Raw genomic sequence first — 19278 nt, 5'->3', positions numbered from 1 at the left:
ACTGTATCTTATCCTTTACGCTTTTAGTTATCGTGTGAACGCTTCGCGCTTTTCTGTTTCTGTTTTGAGCTTTAATTCTTCATCGGGCTTCTCGTGGCACTTAGTTATCCTTTGCTTTATGGCATGAGGTAAGCTTTAGGGTAATTAGGGTGTTACATTTAGTGGTATCAGAGTGGTTCATCCTCGAGAGCCTGAGGGATGGATTAATTCTGCTTCATTGCATACTCTGTGTCGTTTTCTTTCATGCTATTTAGGTTATCTGCTTGATATGTGTATAACATGATTGTTTGTGAGTAATTTTTTGGGATAATTGATGCATTAGGCTTTTGATATTATGACTGATAACCTTGATATCAACTGTTTGGTGTAGATAAAAACCTCGTACAAGTGCATAGAGAGGCAATGAAGGTAATCAACCCGTTAATGAAGATGTCGAGTTTATGGCGGCAGTGGCCAACCTGGCTAATACTATGGAAGCGAATGCTACTATGACTATGCAAGCTGTAGAAAGGATGGGTCAACCGGCTGGGAACAGGAATGAAAATGGAAATAAGATTGGAGAAGGAGATGGTAACAACTTGGGTGGTGCTCCGATGACCTTGGCTTCATTTCTAAAGGTTCATCCACCAACTTTTAGGGGGTCAACCAACCCTATTGAAGCAGATAATTGGTTCCAGGCCATGGAGCGTGCTCTATAGGCTCAACATGTTCTAAACAATCAATTTATGGAGTTTGCGGTGTACCAACTTCTAGGAGAGGCTCAACACTGGTGGCAAGGAGAATGCCACTTACTACAACTTTAGAACACCGAGATTCCTTGAGATGTATTTCAAACCGCCTTCTATAAGAAATATTTTTCCGAGTCAGTAAAAGAAGCTAGGGAGTTGGAGCTTATGCAACTGAAGCAAGGCTCATTGTCCATGGTCGATTACGCTAATCGGTTCGAGAAACTCTGTAGGTTCTCAAGGGTGTGTCAGGGTGCCCCGAGTCCTATGAGAGTTAGAAGTGCATCAAATATCAAGAAGGTCTGAGAGAAAACATCATGACTACTGTGGCTCCTTTGGAGATTCGGATCTTTTCCGAGCTTGTGAATAAGGCGAGGGTTGTGGAGGAGTGTGGGATGAAACTGAAAACAGTAAAAAACCTTAGAAAAATATTAGAAGTAAAAAACCGGGCGTTAATTTTAAAGGTTTGCCTTGAAGTTGGGTCAAACGGGCTAAAAATGCTAACAAGTTGGACCAGGCCCAAGTTAGGCCCAAGCCCAATATATATAAGCCATTAAATGAACCCTTCAGCTCATTAAACACAACTTGAAGAAGAGAGGAGGGTTTCCACTAAAACAATATTCACTTCTCACTTCAACTCATGATATCTCGAGCTACGGTGCTCTGATTTGCGTGCCATCACCGGCTACGCGAAGCTCTCGCGAAACTCGTCACATCTATCTAAGCGTTGTGGTAAGTTTCTCGAGTTTCTCTATTCAGTTTTCTACCCTAAGAATTTCGAGTTTGATGAGTGATGATCTTGAGAAAACCTTGTATTTTGGTTATTTAGGTGCTACTCCTTAGGGAGGAAATGTTGGGTTCTAGCCCAAATTTCAGTAGATAAGGTAAGATTCTCAAGAATCCTAGGAAAAATGATTAATTATGAGTGTTAGGTTTTGATTTATGTGGAATATGTGATATTAGCTTGGATATTGGAGCTTATTGGTGCTTGTTGGAGTGGAATTAGTGGCTTGCTTGTGGTTGGAAACCTAGCTTGTGCTGAAATCTGGGTTTTTGGCATATTGGGAATCGACCAAGGTATGGCTTCGGTTTCCTCTATATAGTATATAATATTCATGGATACTTAGGCTAGTGACCCATATGATAGGTTTGAATTAAAATGGTTGTTGAGTTGTTGAATGATAATGTATGATGATTTATGATGGGTTGATGAATTTGAGTAATTATGATGATTAATGATGATACGATGGTGATGAATGATTGTGTGGATTGAAAAGTGAATGGTAATGATATATGTGATGTTGAGATTGATGAAATGGTAATGTGGGTGGAAAATGTGAATGAGGATTGATTATAATGTTTATACCTTTGATGTTGAGGTTGAGAATAATGATATGTGAAGGAAAAATTAGTAAGAATGGTACAATATGATATAGAAGGTAGATTTTGATGAAAAATGGAGTTTGGAATGCTTTTATTTGGTTTTGGTCAGTTTGAGTTATGAAAATTGGGAAATTGGTAATTTGTGAACTTTTGGTAAAAGTTGATTTTTAGTGAACTTTGTCTGATCATAACTTATGCTTCAGTTTTCAAAATTTGTTGAAATTGGTTTAGAATCAAATTCATTGAAAACTCTTCAAATTGATATAAAGTTTGTAAGATTTGGATTTTTGTAGAGGAAGTTATGATCGTTCAAAGTTTCATGTCAAAATTTGAAATTCTGCAGAGTTGCAGAATTTTGTGATTTCTGGTATATGCGCACGTACATCCCTGCGAAATTTTAAACATGTGCGCACGCATAGACCTGTGCATACGCACACGCAGAGAAAGGCAGTCTGTTTAGAGCGCTAGCACAGCCTGTGCGCGCACATACCCAATGAACGTTTACAACCTGTGCGCACGGACACGTTGGGAAGGGCAATCTGTTGAGGGTGTGAGCACGTCTTGTGCGAGCGAACAGAATTGCAAAATTTGGTACTTGTGCATACGCACACGTTTTAAAACTTCTCCTGGGCATGCGGACGTGCACCCCTGTGCGTACGCACACGCCCTGTTTCTCAAACTTAAACTGTGTTTTCAATAATTTCACCTTCCCAATAAGATTGTAAGCTTCTGTGATATCATTTTAAGACTTTAGGGCTAAATTTTGGGTATGAAAACATGGGAAAGAACCTATGGGTTTTAGTTGATGTTATTTAGAAAAATTAGAAAATAGAGGCTTAGGTTTTGGGTGTATTGAGGATGGGTTTGTTGGCCTGTGAAGGTAGATTGGAATATGAAATGAGAATTAATGAACTGCTGAGTTCGGAATAGAAATGTGAATTGACAGTAGTTGAGATGAGTCGAGGACTCAGAATGGAAATGTTGCTTGACAGTGGTTGAGATGAATCGATGACTCGAATGTGCAATGATGAATCATTGATGTATTGAAAATATTTTCTGAAAAACCACTAAGCTACTGTTTTATACTGAGATTGTGAAACGTTATGCGCTTGGCAGGGAATGGTGGTCAATCCCGATTGTCGAGGTAGCGGCGGCGACGTAAGGACGGTGGTTAATCCCGCTTACATTGAGATGTGAAGTCTGTGGCAAGAGTATCCCGCTCGCATCCCTTCAGATCAATAGGGTGTGCAGGCACAAAATCCTGGACGGTGTTCCGAGCACCATATCTCGGGGGTTCCCAATGATGATTTCGAAGGGCGACATCTCTATGGAGATGTATCGGGTTGGCAGTTGAATTCGAGAATGTGATATCACAGCCATTAGGACAGGCATTCATCATGTGCATCTTCTAATTGTTTGTATGCTTTGCCGACTTGTAATTGTATGCCTAATTGTATAACATGCCTAATTGCTTATTTGACTTACTTGCCTTATATGCCTCTACATGTGTTTTACTTGCATTATATAATTGCGCTTTCTACTGGGATTGAGGAGGTTTGGAAGGCGGTGGCGATGGGATCGCATGGAGGATAGGTTGGTGAAGGCTGTGGGATAGCGAAAACTGTTAGAATAGAAAATCCCCTAAGATAGATTACCCTTTTATTGTATTATGGTTTAAGTTATGCTTTACTATTTTAATATGCTTTAAGATAAATCTTGTGATGGATATGAAGTTCTAGGATTGCCTCTGGCGTCCCGGGGTCTTATATCCTACATCACTGGGCACTGTTACCATACTGAGAACCTCCAGTTCTCATGCCATATTTCTGTTATTTTTTTCAGATGCAGGTTGCAACCCACCTCGGTGAGTTGCTTTGGATGGTGACAGAAGTGGAGGATCATAATACTTTTGGAGTTTTTGTTTATTTTGTTTATACATCTCTCACTTTTGTATTTTGCTTTGCCTAGAGGCTTGTATTGAGAGAGAAAAACTTCTATAAGTTGTTTTAAATTTCAGGTTCTGTTTTGTCTGTATATATAGCTAGCCGGCTTAAACTCTGTGAGTCGTGGCTAGATTCTCATGATATTATACTATTATCTTATACTATATCTGTTTCTTGTTCTTTAAGTTGGAAGCTCGTTAGTACAATTTGCGCTTTTAAATCCTGATTTTGAGTTATATCCTTCATCGGGCTTCTAGATTATATTAATTTTTTCTATATATATTATATGTATAAGCTTTAGAACTGTCGTAACCTTTGATTAACCTTTGCTTTACGATGCGAGGTCAAGCTTAGGCTAATTAGGGTATTACAATTAGTACCACACAGCGAGAGAAAGATGTAATTAGAGTAAGCCTTCTCCAGATTTAACTTGTGATTGTTGTGAGTGTTTTCATCCTTATGACTCATGCAAGATGGGTATAGGTGGTTTCTTCAATCGTGGATGGCCTGGTCACATGGCGAAGGATTGCACTCATGGGAAAATTGATCCCCGGCAACGGCGCCAAAATTCTCAAGAAAATAGACAAATGTTGGTTGGGGTCTTCAAGAGGGCCACCTCCATAAGCACAATTATTTTGCACCAAAGTGATTAGTTGAGGCTTCAACTCAAAATCATTTGCATGAATATTTGGGGTGAGGATGCTGCTCCCATAATGTCTGGGATTAGAGATAGTGTAAGAGGCCAACACCCTTCTTGCAGGTTGAGCATTGTTTCTCACTCCCTCTTCACGCACCTCAGCCTCCATGACTTGCAAAAATCACAAACGAACCAAATGAAACCTGGACATTCTAATGCTAGAATGTGGTTAAAGGGTTAGGTGACACAATGTGTCAAACAGTTATTGTGCTTAGAAAAAATAAAAAAAAATGCTTAATCTAGATTATCACCCTACTTAATCATTGTCAATCTAAATCAATCCCCGGCAACGGCGCCAAAAACATGATGAGGGAAAATCGATTCCACACAAACTCACCGACAAGTGTACCGGGTCGCATCAAGTAGTAATAACTCACAAGAGTGAGGTCGATCCCACAGAGATTGATGCATTGAGCAATTTTAGTTTGGTGATGAATTTAGTTAAGCAAATATTTGATGGGTTGGCTGATTTTGACTGACAGAAGCTAAATTGCAATTGAATAAGAGTGTAGAAGGTAAATTGTGCAGAAAAGTAAACTGTAGAAGAGATAAATTGTAGAAACTTAAAGTGCAAGAAAGTAAAAGAGCTGAAACTTAAATTGCAAGAAAAGTAAATTGCAGAAACTTAAGGTGCAAGAATTGTAAATTGCTGAATCTAAATTGCCGAGGAATGTAAATTGCTTAAAGAATATAAGGAATTGGGTGCTGGGATTCAAAATTGAACAAGAAAATGCAAGTTAAAGTAAATCAGAGAGCTGTGAGATGCAGGAATTCAGATCTGGATCTCAGTAGCACGAACAGAAATGGAAAATTGCTTGAGGAGACAAATAGCAAGAAAGCTTAACTCAATTGTGAAATTCTAAAAAAGAAATTGAAGATCGAAGAATAGCTATGAGATTGGAAAGCAGATCTAGATCTCAATTGCTCCTTCGATCAAACAGAAAAGAAATTGCAGAAGAAATGAAAATGAAAACAGCAAAGGAGATTTAGATCCAATTCTTAGAACTAGTGAGAAGAAAAGCAAAAGGTGATTTTCAGAGTTAGAATCAATGGAGCTCTTCAATCTCAATTCAAAACCTAGAAATAGAAAGAAGAAGTTGCAGAAGAAAAGAAAAATGAAAACAAAAAGCTAGATCAAATTCCCAAATCCCAAATTCAAAGACAAATGAAAATTAAAAGTAAAAACAAAAAAATGAGCTAAAAGTCCTCTACAAATCAAATTAACTCCTATTTATACAATTTCTATTTTGTTCTTCAAAGCTTGGAGTGGCCCTTTTGGTTTTTGGATTTGAAAAAAGATGGGCCCGGTTGGCTTTGGTTCAAGTTGGCTTGGAGGCATGGGTCAGCTCCTAGGGGAGTGCTCCGTTTGGTCTTGTGAACGCTACGTTCACTTAGCCTTGTCATGTGCCAAGCCTCCTTTCCCATAGCTCCTTGTACATAGCGTTCACTCTTTGAACACTATGTTCAAATTGTGAACGCTACACTAGATTGCTTGCTTTCCTTGGCTTAGAGGTATGAAAAAGGTGAAGAAAGGGAGCGCTACGTTGCCTTTTTCCAACGCTTCCTCTTGGTGAGTCTTCCTCCCAAGGCTTGAAGCATGAAAATGTTGTCTCTTGAGAATGCTACATTGCCTTTTCCAAATGCTGCTTCCTTGGCTAGCAAATTTGGTGCGCATGGGGCAGCTCCAGTATAGCACTCTGTTCCTTCCTTTGAACGCTACCTAGCTCCCTTGGTTTGATGCTTAGCCTTGCTTCCTTGACAAAGAGTCACGAGAAAGGGAGGAAATGTGAGCATAGCATTCACTTCTTGGAACGTTACCCTTGGCTCGCTTGGTTGTGTTCCTTGCTTCCCTTGATTGAGGCACGAAAAAGGTAGGGAATGTGAGCGTGGCGTTCACATTTTGGAACGCTACCCTTGGCTTGCCTAGTTCCCAGCTTTGAGTCACGAGAAAGGGAGGAATAGTGAACGTGGTGTTCACTCTTTAGAATGCTACCTTTGCTTCCTTGGTTAAGCGCAACATTTTAATGTCATGGGCCACGCTTTTAAGAGCGTGGCCTAAGGTCCAAAGCGTGCTCAAACTTCAAAGTGTGCCAAAAATTCTTCTTTCTTCTTTTTCATTATTTCTTCACCTACAAGTAACCAAACAACTAATCAAAGTTCCACCAAAATCACTAGATCTTTGCACCATTTATAAAATCAATTAATTCTAGCATAAACCTATGATTTTGTGTAAAATAGATGATGTTTGATTGATTCAAGAAAACCATGAGAATCCATTCCAATTACTTACTTATGGTGCAAGAAAGTGCATAAAACCTAATGAAACTAAAGAAAAATGCTTCTAAAACTAGCATAAGATGACTTTTCATCACCTGGTCACATGGTGAAGGATTGCACTCATGGGAGGAACCCGAATACAGGTCGGAATCAACAATAAGATCGGGTGTTTTCTGTGAACGCCAACGATGCTTCTAAGGTAGATCCTTTGATGAGAGTTACATGTTTAATTGGAAATAAAACATTGGTTGCCTTGTATGATACTGGAGTTTCGCATTCATTTGTTGCATTCATAAGGTCGAGGAACTTGGGTTGAAAATGTCAGAATTAACTTTCGATTTGCATGTGCATACCCCGTATCAGACAGTTGTGACTAACTCAAGTTGTATAAAAATATCTTCTAAGATTGAGGATAGAACCTTTGTTCATGATTTGATTTGTTTGCCGATGGTTAGGTTGGAGATGATTTTGGGGTTTGATTGGTTGTCAAAGAACCGAGTGTTGTTGGATTATTTTGAGCGGTCAATTTGCTTTATGTCGGAAGGGGAATGAAGGGTAGTAGTAGCTGAGGGTTATTACCTGAACTCTGTAATGGTGAACTGTAGTAGAAAAAAATGTCAAGGTTATATACTTTTGGCTGTGAATGCGTCAGGTGATGAACAAAAGTTAGATCAAATTTTTGTAGTTAGAAATTTTCCTAAAGTATTTCCTAAAGATATTCCCAAATTTCCACCTCAATGGAAAATTGAATTTTCAATAGACTTGGTGCTGGGAGCCAGACCAGTGTCAGTTGCACCGTACAGAATGGCTCTGATAGAGCTGGCTGAACTTAAGACTCAGTTGGAAGAGCTTTTGAACAAGAGGTTCATTCGACCGAGTGTGTCTCTGTGGGGAGTATTTCGTCCTTTTTTGGATAAGTTTGTGGTGGTGTTCATAAATGACATTCTAGTTTACTCAAAGATGACAAAAGTGCACGAAGAGCACTTAAGGATTGTGTTGCAAATCCTAAAAGAGCGTAAATTATATGAAAAATTATCTAAGTGTGAGTTCTAGAAGGAAGAGGTGAAGTTCTTAGGCCATGTAGTGAGTAAGGGTGGAATAACAGGGAATAATTCGAAAGTGGAGGTGGTGATGGAATGGGAGAGGCCGACTACAGTAACAAAGGTTAAGACTTTCTTGATTGGCCGGATATTACCAAAGATTCATCAAATTGCATTACTGGTGACTATGTTAATCCAGAAAGAGGTGCCGTTTGTGTGGACGTCAGAATGTGAGGAGAGCTTTCAAGCTTTGAAGGAGAAATCAACTTCAGCACCTACTTTAATTTTGTTGGAACCGCACGAGCTGTTTAAAGTGTATTGTCATGCTTCGTTGAAGGGTTTGGGTTGTGTATGAATGTAACACTGGAATGTGGTGGCTTATGGTTCACGTCATCTAAGACGACATGAGGTGAATTACTGGTGCGCGAATTGAGAACTCGCACAACTTAACCGATAAGTGCACCAGGTCATCCCATTAATACTTCAGGTGAGTGAGGGTCAATCCCACAAGGATTGTCGGACTGAGCAAACAATGGTTGTCTGGCTGGACTTAGTTAGACGAATCAAAAAAATGGTTTAGTGAGTCAATTCATATAAATAGTAAATAAGCAAATAACGACAGCAATAGACAGGTTTGGTGTAAAGGCAATATGAGAAAACAGTTAAGGCTTCGGAGATGTTTATCTTTCCAGATTAAAAACTCTTACCAACTATTTTAACAATGCATGATTCATTCTATGGGAAACCATAAGTGTCTAAACCCTAATCTCTTAGTAATTTAGCCTCCTCTAACATTCATTAACCGTCACTCTCGTGGTCACTTAATTCCGATTAGACAGTTAAGTTTAGAAAACTAGTTTAATGGCATAAAAACCCTAATTACCCCAAAGCTAATAGGATTTTATGTGACGTATTCCAATCAGTTTGTGTAATTAGCGATTCAGGAGGAATTTATTTTCAATTTGTAGTTCAAGCGAGATAACTCTCTCGAGAATCACATGAACTCATGTAGAAAAGGGTCATACTTTCATTTCACCTAGTTCATAAGATTAAGATAAAAAACAATCCTTAGAATTGAATCAACACATTAATTAAAATAGAAAAATAATAGTTCTAATCCATAGAAATAAACAGAGCTCCTAACCTTAACTAGGAGGTTTAGTTGCTTATGACTTACAAAGAAACCAGGGTTTTGAAAACGTGCAGAAGGAAGAAGATCTAAATCACAAGTGATCTTTTTCCTTATATACTAACCTAATTTAATACGAAAATAAAATAAAATAATAAATTCTAAACCTAAAAGATATTGTTTGTAATTAAAAATTACAAAAAAATAAATTAAATTAAAATTAATAAGTGCTAAATCCATGATATCGAGAATTTATTGTACGGTTTAGAATCAATCAAAACAAGAATCAATTCGTTAGTAGCATAGTCCAAACCAACAATGAATTCTCTTAATCAAATATTTCAATATTTAAATAACTGAGAGTAATTAAACCTCGGTCGTCTTTCCTAGGAGTTGCAATGAAATGTGCAATTATTGGCTATGGGAAAATGGGGGTTGGATGGTAGCAAGAGTGCTAGCAATGTAAATAGCAAGAAATCAAACAAGCATGCAAGGAATTAAAAGAAAGCAATTAAAAGCAATGAAAATGGAAATTAAATGCTAAAAATGACTCTTGGTGATAATTGGAGAATTTAGGATTCCTATCCTAGTTATGAACCACAAACATGGCAATTGTGTGGAATCAATCCAAATTAGTCAATCCTTCTTGAGAATTAGTCAAAAGGGCATTATTGGTCTGAATTCATAAGTCCTAGTCAACTCACTAATTACTTAGTGAAAGAATAGCGTCAATGGAAACCAAACCAATTACCATTCCCACACTATGCGGAATGGACATCCACAACTCAATTCCACCCAAACAACCAATTTCTCAATCAAGAGTGTGAAAACTAAACATGCAAGAAAGTAAACATCAAAGCAATAAAAGTCAAAATAATTAAATGCAAGGAAAGTAAACTTTAAATGCAAGAAATCTCTTGGCAAGTAATTGAGAGCTAAGGTTATCTATCCTAGATATTGACAACAAACATATGATGATTATGAAGAGCTAATCCTACTTAGTTAACCCTACATCGAGGATAAGTCAAATAGGCATAGTTAATTTCAATCCATAAGTCCTATGTCCACACTAAGGGTCACATCAATGGAGACCAAATAAACTAACTACTCTAATGTATCAAACAAGAATGGAGATCAATGACTCAAGGATCACCAAAGTCATCAATTCCAAGCCAAGCGTGGAGAAAAAATATGTAAAAACTAAGCCAAGTATTTTATCAAACACTTGGTGTGCATGAAAATAAAATAATATTAAAATGCATTAAAAATAAAATCTAAACTACTAAAAGCAAGAAAATGACAATAACAATTAAAGAAAGCATTAAATGAACATATAACATAAATTTGCTTTAATTGAAATTAAATTAAACAAGAGTATCCATAAACAAAAAAAATGACAACATAAAGGAAATAACAAGAGAAATGAAGAAGAACAAGATGAAGGAACATGGAAACATAAAGAAATCTACATTAAAACAAGAATTAAAGTGCTGAAAATAAAACAAAACTAAGCTAAAAAACCTAATTCTAGAGAGATGGGGGTGCATCTCTCTCTAAAAACTAAGAGAAAACATCATTAAAACCAAACCTAATTGCCCCCTTCATTTCTCTTCACTTTGGCCTTAAATAGCTTCAGAAAATGAGTTGGACTGGGTTTTGGAGGCCTAGAAATCGCCCCTAGTGATTTGTATTAATGAGCTCACGTGCATGCAGTCGTGCGTACGCACGACTTACGGTTCGTATGCACAGTTGAGTAAAATTCCCATCGTGCGTACGCACGACATTTGGTGCATACGTATCCTTACACGAAGTCACCGTTGTGCGTACGCGTGCATCACTGTGCGTACGCACCTTTGCAGCAGCTTCCAAACTCTATTTTTTCATGGTTTCTTCCCTTTTGCATGCTCTTTTCCTCACTTCTTCAACCTATACTTGCCTTGGAAACCTGAAATCACTCAACAAATATATCAAGGCACCAAATGGGATTAAAGTGAATAAAAATGGACTAAATTAAGCACAAAAGAGCATGTTTTCACTTTTAAGCATATTTTAGGAAGAAACCTCAAAAGCATGCTATTTAGATGAATAAATGTGGCTTTATATGATGAAATCAACTCAAATCAAACCAAAATTTATCGTCAAATATGGATTCATTAATTCCCCCACACTTGAACAATAGCATGTCCTCATGCTAAACTCAACGAAAGGAGATGAATGAAAGGGGAAATAATTTATTCAATGCAACTACTTATATGCATGAATATGGTTAAGTGGGCTAAGAGATTGGATCTTTGATTAGCTCAAGTATCCTACCTAATCCTATATCATCCTATATACATAACAAAATAACCTAACTACCCATTTATTTCTTTTCTCACATTCACTCATGCATCCTCTTTCCAATTCATACACATATGCATATTTTATTTACATTTTATTTTCTTTTCCTTTTCTTTTTTTCTCTCTTTTTTTTTGTATAAGGAAAATATGTACATCAAAATTTTTCTTTTATTATATAAAGGAGATGCATATGTTTTAAATGATAGATGCATGAGTATTTACCCATTTTTCCAAATATTCTCAATGAACACCCAAAGCACTAATTACCAATGTTTCCCACACACACACACACACACACACACACACACACACACACACACACACACACACACACACACACACACACACACACACACACACACACACACACACACAATCACTCTCTCTCTCTCTCTCTCTCTCTCTCTCTCTCTCTCTCAAACCCAAGCTAATCAAAGATGCAATTAAAGGGCATAAATGATGTGCTTAAAATTAGAACAAAAGGGGAATTAAAGGCTCAAAAGTGGTTTACAAAGGTAGATGTAAGGGTTGGCCATATGGGTTAGTGAGTTTAATTTCAAAGATGGCCTCAATCATACTAAATGCAATTTAAAACATCAAATATAGGACATATAAAATCAAGCAAATCAAAGATTACAATCATAAAAGGAGTATAACACATAAGAACAAAATTTTGTGGTTGAAAATGCGCAACCACACATTTAAGGCTCAAATCTCACTTGGTATTTTTGTTCAAGCTCTTTTCTATGTTCCATAAAAAGATACTTCAAGAAAGCTCAAAAACAAGTTTCAAATCTAATCAATGGAATGCCCAGAAAGAGATTTCTTAAAAATTCTTTGTTGTTTTACCAAACTTATTCAATCTAACATGCAGCATGCAAGTATGTCCTATCATAATACTATAAGCATTAAAGAAATATATACAAACAAACCAATTAAAGTGCAAATAAGAACAAAAATTGCAAAAATTGAAGAAAAAGAACAAAAAGAGTATTGCCATGTGTCTAAGAAAAGAATTTTTACCCCCCTCGAAGTTGGCGATCCTCCTCCACACTTAATTAATGCACAGTCCTCCGTGTATGCACACGATCCGGGGGTGAAGAGCTATGTGTGCTCCACCTTCAGCTGGTGGGCTCCGGGGGTTCCGGGTTGCTGTGTAAACAAACAAATAACAATTGAGGACAAGTAAGATGTGTGTGGTATGATAAAAGACAATGTGTGTATTCTAAATGCACACGGTTTAGAACACAACACATTGGTCAGGTAAAAACGGCAACCACATAATCAAAAGAGATAGCATGTTCCTCAATTAAATAGCCTAGGGTGCAAGTAAAGAATAAGCAAAACTTAAGGCACAAGCAAACCTAGGTGACCACAACTAGAGTGAATTGAGTTTTAAAGATATTGGATATTGAAATTGTGCAAGTGAAAGCTCAAAATTAATAGAAAATGACACAATTAACAATAGCCAATTCAATGATGAAATGAGACTATTTATTCATCCTTAGGAATAAGGAAATAATCACATGTGTAAGGTGCTTGTTACATAAAGTGACAAGTCTTGATAAGAATCAAGTCAAGTCGACTAAAAAAATGCAAGGCATTAACAAGGAACAAATACCTTGTTATGTGATTATATTCACTAAAAACCATGAATGAATAAATAGTTCAACTCAATTCACTAAAGTGAAAGTGCACAATTCATAATTAAGTTGCCAAATAATGATATAGTCTAACACATATGGTCACGACAACACATGCATCAAACTCACAATTCAATTAGGCAATCTAACAAAGACTCAATGCTCAGTGCACATATTCATCAACAATTAAACCAAAATTCAAGCAAGACGTAACCCAACAATCATCAACCAACCACTTGCAACTTATTCAATTAACAAACAACTAAACAAAAACGAACGTAATTACTAAAATAGGAATGAAATGCAAACAAAACAAGGTAGAGCAAGTGGAGAAGAAGGCAAAAGCAAGAAAAGAGAGGGGTAGAAGAGAGAAGAAGAGAAGAAGTAGAGAGAAGAGGAAAAAAGAAGTATAGAGATGAGAAAACAGGGGGTGCGTATGCACAGGTATGCGTGTGTACGCACACTAGGTGAAGGAGGGAAGGTGTGCGTCCGCACCAGGTGTGCGAACGCTATTGGCAAAGAGGGAATCAAGATGCGTGCGTACACACATAAGTGTGTGCACGCACGGAACACTTTTTTTTAGCATATGAAGCGTCAAAATTGCTAGCTGTCACGCCGTCCGTTAGTATGCACACAGGTCTGTGCGCATGCACTAGAGACTGAAAGAAGAGGGTGCGGATGCACAAAGCATGCGAACGCTCCCACTAGAAGGTTTATAAGCTGGTGTGCACGTGCACAGATGGGTGCACGCGCACAGAACGCGAAAATTGCGGTTGTGTGCGTATGCATAGGTGTGTGTGCACGCACATGCTCTATTTTTCTCAAAATTTTTAGTGCTCTAAAGCACCAAACATGACATCCAAAATAGCATTTCAACCCCAAAACATATTATTCATCAAAAACACACGATCAAAGCTAAAATCTAATCAAATTAAGCTTGATTTTAAACTAAGCCTAAGCTATCTACAAGAGACAAAATGCGATAAATTAAAACTATATACAAAGAAAAGGTTAGAAAGATGTTACCATGGTGGGGTGTTTTCCACCTAGCACTTCTATTTAGAGTCCTTAAGTTGGACTTTATTGAGAAGCTCTAACAATGCTTGAGTCTCCATATTCTCCATGGATTGCACCAAGCTTTAATGGAGTGTCCAACAATCCATGAGCTCCCAACAAGAAAACCAAAAAATAAACAAGAAAAACATATTCACAATAGCTAAAAAAATAAGCAAGTAGCATATGCACAATCAACCAAAAAGCAAGCTATTTACATATTAACATATTTACAATGGCCAATAACATACACCATTGCAACTCCCCGGCAACGGCACTAAATTTGATAACGAGAATTTATTGTACGGTTTAGAATCAATCAAAAAAAGAATCAATTCATTAGTAGCATAGCCCAAACCAAGAATGAATTCTCTTAATCAAATATTTCAATATTTAAATAACCGAGAGTAATTAAACCTCGGTTCGTCTTTCCTAGGAGTTGCAATGATATGTGCAATTATTGGCTATGGGGAAATAGGGGTTGGATGGTAGCAAGAGTGCAAGCAACGTAAATAGCAAGAAATCAAAAAAGCATGCAAGGAATTAAAAGAAAGTAATTAAAAGCAATGAAAATGGAAATTAAATGCTAAAAATGACTCTTGGTGATAATTGGGAAATTTAGGATTCCTATCCTAGTTATGAACCACAAACATGGCAATAGTGTGGAATCAATTCAAATTAGTCAATCTTTCTTGAGAATTAGTCAAAAGGGCATAATTGGTCTCAATCCATAAGTCCTAGTCAACTCACTAATTACTTAGTGAAAGACTAGCGTCAACGGAAACCAAACCAATCAGCCATTCCCACACTATACGGAATGGACATCCACAACTCAATTCCACCCAAACAACCAATTTCTCAACCAAGAGTGTGAAAACTAAACATGCAAGAAAGTAAACATCAAAGAAATAAAAGTCAAAGCAATTAAATGCAAGGAAAGTAAATTTCAAATGCAAGAAATCTCTTGGCAAGTAATTGAGAGCTAAGGTTACCTGTCAGAGACATTGACCACAAACATATGATGATTATGAAGAGTTAATCCTACTTAGTTAACCCTACATCGAGGATAAGTCAAATAGGCATAGTTAATTTCAATCCATAAGTCCTATGTGAACATTAAGGGTCACATAGAGTCAATGGAGACCAAATCAACTAACTACTCTAATGTATCAAACAAGAATGGACATCAATAACTCAAGGATCACCAAAGTCATCAATTCGAAGCCAAGAATGGAGAAAAACTATGTAAAAACTAAGCCAAGCATTTTATCAAACACTTGGTGTGCATGAAAATAAAATAATATTAAATTACATTAAAAATAAAATTTAAACTACCAAAAGCAAGAAAATGACAATAACAATTAAAGAAAGCATTAAATGAACATATAACATAAATTTGCATTAATTGAAATTAAGTTAAACAAAAGTATCCATAAACAAAAACAATGACAAAATAAAGGAAATAACAAGAGAAATGAAGAAGAATAAGATGAAGGAACATGGAAAAATAAAGAAATCTACAGTAAAACAAGAATTAAAGTGCTGGAATTAAAAGGAAACTAAGCTAAAAAACCTAATTCTAGAGAGATGGGGGAGCTTCTCTCTCCAGAAACTAAGAGAAAACATCATAAAAACTAAACCTAATTGCCCCCTTCATTCCTCTTCACTTTGGCCTTAAATAGTTTCAGAAAATGAGTTGGACTAGGTTTTGGAGGCCCAGAATTCGCCCCCAGCGATTTGTATTAATGAGCTCACGTGCATGTAGTCTTGCGTATGCACGACCTACGGTTCGTACGTAGAGTTGCGTAAAATTCCCATCGTGCATACGCACGACATTTGGTGCGTACGCATCCTTGCACGAAGTCACCGTTGTGGGTACGCACGCATCACTGTGCGTACGCACCTTTGCAGCAGCTTCCAAACTCCATTTTTTCATGGTTTCTTCCCTTTTTGATGCTCTTTTTCTCACTTTTTCAACCCATACTTGCCTTGGAAACCTAAAATCACTCAACAAATACATCAAGACACCAAATGGAATTAAAGTGAATAAAAATTAACTAAATTAAGCACAAAAGAGTATGTTTTCACTTATAAGCACATTTTATGAAGAAACCTCAAAAGCATGTTATTTAGATGAATAAATGTGGCTTTATATGATGAAATCCACTCAAATCAAACAAGAATATATCGTCAAATATGGATTCATCAATCCACTCGAGAGACCCAAAGAGGGTTGATCCGGACTGCTGTTGGCATTTAACGCCAGAGATGGACGTTAAACACCCTAAAGGGATTGCAACGTTGCTGGCTGATGAGTGGATATTTTATACACTTTTTAGTACCATTTTCTCATTGTTTTAATATATTTAGTTAAGTTTTATTAAGTTTTTGTAGGTTTTAGTGCAAAAATCACTTTTTGGATGCTACTTTGAACTTTTGTAGTTTTTCTATGATTTTAGGTGATTTTTGGGTGATTCTGGCAATTTCTGGAAAAGTCTAATTTAGAGGCTACGAAAGGACTACAGATGCTATCAGATTCTGACCTCCATGCATTTAAACGAGTATATATGGAGCTATAGAGGTCCAGATAGGGCATTCTCAACGGTGTTGGAAAGCTACCTTCTAGGCTTTGTAGAAATATATAATAGTTCATACTTTGCTATGCAATCTCCTAGCCACTGACATTCCTTTTGTCTTTGACAAAGAGTGCTTGCATGCCTTTGAAACTCTGAAAGCCAAGCTTATCATTGCAGCCGTCATTTCTGCACCCAATTGGGACTTGCCATTCGAACTAATGTGTGATGCCAGTGACCATGCCATTGGCGCAATCCTAGGACAGAGACATGATAAGCTCATGCATGTCATTTATTAGCTAGTCGTGTTCTAAATGACGCATAGAGGAATTACACCACCACAGAGAAGGAATTACTTGCAGTGGTTTATGCCATTGACAAGTTCAGATCTTATTTGATAGGACCTAAAGTCATTCTCTACACTGACCATGCTGCTCTTAAATATCTCCTCACCAAGCAGGATTCTAAGCGAAGGCTGATAAGATGGGTGCTACTCCTGTAAGAGTTTGATATAGAAATCAGAGACAAAAAAGGATCAGAAAATTAAGTGGCTGACCACTTGTCTCGGATGAACTAGTAGCAGGGACATCACCTTCCTCTACTGAGGTATTGATAAACTGCTATTTTACGGTTTATTTTGTACTGAATTGAGTGGATTTTATCCATTATCCTCACACTTATTCATAGAATTTGAATGTTTTATATTTTCCTTCCTAATTTTGTGCTATGATTGAAAACATGCTTCTTTGGCCTTAAATTTGCTAATTTTAATCCTCTCTTATTACCATTTGATGTTGTGATATGTTTCTTAGGTGTTTTCAGGCTTTATAGGGCAGGAAGGGCTTAGAGGATGGAAAGGAAGCATGCAAAAGTGGAAGGAACATAAGAAATTGAAGGAATTGTTAAGCTGTCAATCCTGACCTCTTCGTACTAAATCGATCATAACTTGAGCTATAGAGGTCCGAATGAGGCAGTTCTAGTTGCGTTAGAAAGCTAACATCCGGGGCTTCAAAAATGATATGCGTCACCTATGCGAGCATGTCGCAAAATCAGCATGATTAGTGCAAGAGGCAAGCGACGCGTATGCATGGATGACGCATACACGTGACCCGGAATTTGTGCAGCGATGCGTACGCGTGGGCAACACGTACGCATGGCAGAGCGTCACGTGATGCAATTACAAAAAACACTGGGGGCGATTTCTGGGCTGCTTTTGACCTAATTTCAGGCCTGATGAGTGAGAATTTGTCATTGATTCAGAATTTCTCAAAATAGAAATCATTCGTTGTATGTATAGCCAAATCAACAACTAACTTTCAATATCAAAGTTTAATTCAAAGAATAAGTCACAATACAAAATAAATAACTGGGAGTTTGAATTTTCGGGTCGTTCTCCCTAGGGATTGAAATGAAAGGGAAGCAAGGGAATTCTATGGCAATTGGCAAGAAATTAAAATGCAAGGAAGTAGATAAGCATGTGAGGGCATTAAATGCAAAGCAATTAAAGTAATGAAAATGGAAATTTAATGACAAAAAGAACTCTTGGCATGGGTTGGGAATTAAGGATTCCTATCATAATCATAGACCGCAAACATGATAATGGCTAAGAATTAATCCCAATTAGTCTATCCTAATATCGAGAATAAGTCAAAAGGGCATAATTGATATCAATCCACAAGTCCTAATCAACTCACTAATTAACTTAGTGAAGGACTAGCATTAGTGGAAACCAAACCAACTAACAATCCTAATCACAATATCTAATGGACATCCATGACTCAAGTTCACCTAATTATCCAATTCCAAGCCAAGAGTATGAAAAACTAGACAAAAACTATAAGAGACATTTTATCAAACACCTAACATGCATAAAAGGAAATATGTCATAAATTGCAATAAAAATAAATCCTATAACTACTAATTGCATGAAATTGAAAATAACAACTCAAATGAACATCAAAGAAACATAAATATCAAATTTGCATTAAAGGAAATTAAAAGTGACAAGTGCGTTCATACAACTAAAATGAGCATAAAAGAGAGATTAACAAAGGAAACAAAGAGACTAAAGGCAATAGAACAAGAAAATGTAAATGAAACTACAATTAAACAAGAATTAAAGAGAGAAATTAAAGAGAGAATAAAGATAAAAATCCTAATTATAGAGAGAAATAGGAGCTTCTCTCTCTAGAAAACTAACAAAAACATGTAAAAACCTAAACCTAAGTGCTCCCCCTTTCATCCTCCTTCAATTTGGCTTCAAATAGCTTCAGAAATGAGTTGGATTGGGCTTTTGGAGACCCAAAAATCATCCCCAGTGATTTGCAATTGATGACCTCACGCATATGCACGCGTGCGCGCACAACCTACGGTGCGTATGCACGGTTGCACAGAATTCCCATCGTGCGTACGCATGACATTTGGTACGTACGCATCCTTGCACAAAGTCACCGCTGTGCGTACGCACGCATCACT

The sequence above is a fragment of the Arachis hypogaea genome, chromosome 9 (assembly GCF_003086295.3).
Source record: "Arachis hypogaea cultivar Tifrunner chromosome 9, arahy.Tifrunner.gnm2.J5K5, whole genome shotgun sequence".
Taxonomy (NCBI): Eukaryota; Viridiplantae; Streptophyta; class Magnoliopsida; order Fabales; family Fabaceae; genus Arachis; species Arachis hypogaea.
Note: the sequence above shows the minus strand (reverse complement) of the source record.